Here is a 1,163-nt window from a genome sequence, read left to right as displayed (position 1 = left end):
TTAAATGCAGGACTGACTCCATACTGCCATTTAATATGCTTTGTATTATAGGATATAAAAAGTAACCTCCCCAACTACGGAATTTTAAGAACACCCAAGACAGTCAAAGCATCCCATAATTCACTATCCCACAGTATTTTCTGGTTGTACCAAAAATAAACAACCAGCAAATGATCTCACCTCTTAAAAACAATCATTTACACTTAAAAAATGAGATGAGGTGGGATTCCCTCCTTCTTAAAAATGTTTCTAGAGTTACCGAAAAAGTTACATTTACAAAATAGTTGATAAAAATATTCCTCTGGATGTTCAAGAAGGAAGACAGGGACAGCTGAAAAGACATGGTATACTGCATGGTATTAATCAGACTTGGCTTCTTTCTCTCCTGCTTGGTCAGAGGTCGGACTCTCCTCAGTTTTTGTCTCCCTGTCTTCTGCAGATAAATGTTCTTTAGTTTTTTGAATTAGCCGCTTTGGGTTGTTTTCCCTTTGCTCCCCTTTTCCCTTTCTCTTGCACCTTTTTTGTCTGATGGTTTAACCTTCGCTGCTGCCTTTTTCAGCCTCGATTCCACTTTTGCAGGAGCAGGTTTATCTGACAACCAGGCCTATCTCCTCGTGGGCTCTTCCTTGGCGGCCCCTTCGGCCAATCTGACCTTCCTCCTGGGCATCCCGACGGTGGAGAGGGCACGTGCCAGGTGCCTGAGGGCCCGGGCGCGCCTAGAGCCTTTGTGAAGCTGGGCTGCCTGGCTGCTACCAACCACTCCCCAGTGAGACTCTGTCTGTCTTTTATCAGAGCCCTGCACTGCTTTTATCTCCAAATAAATATTGTTTATATCTCCGTGTCTATAAAGAATTAAAAGGCAAAAGATAGACCAATAGTGTCACATTTTCAGAAAAAGGGGAAAATATATTTTTCCTTTTAAATTTCAACTGCCTTCTTTAATTTAAATTAAATATGCAAAGAATTCATGTAATAAAGAAGACAAAATCTAGCACACTTCATTGCTTATAAAGGTTGAGTATTAGACGGTGGTTCACATTTGTAATCTCAGTGCTTTGCGATGCTGAGGCTCCAGAGGAGCACTTGAGCCCAGATCTTCAAGACCAACCTGTACAACAAAGCAAAACCAAATAAATACATAATAAAAACAAGAAAGTTAGCCA

General features: G+C 41.0%; 1 pseudogene; it reads right to left on the bottom strand.

Moving 5' to 3' along the window:
- Positions 1–359: 359 nt before the first annotated feature.
- On the bottom strand, positions 360–667 carry LOC120363673 (non-histone chromosomal protein HMG-14 pseudogene; annotated as a pseudogene).
- Positions 668–1,163: the final 496 nt, after the last annotated feature.

Source organism: Saimiri boliviensis, chromosome 3, assembly GCF_048565385.1.
Source record: "Saimiri boliviensis isolate mSaiBol1 chromosome 3, mSaiBol1.pri, whole genome shotgun sequence".
NCBI classification, from domain to species: domain Eukaryota; kingdom Metazoa; phylum Chordata; class Mammalia; order Primates; family Cebidae; genus Saimiri; species Saimiri boliviensis.
This window is presented reverse-complemented; position numbering and strand designations above follow the sequence as displayed.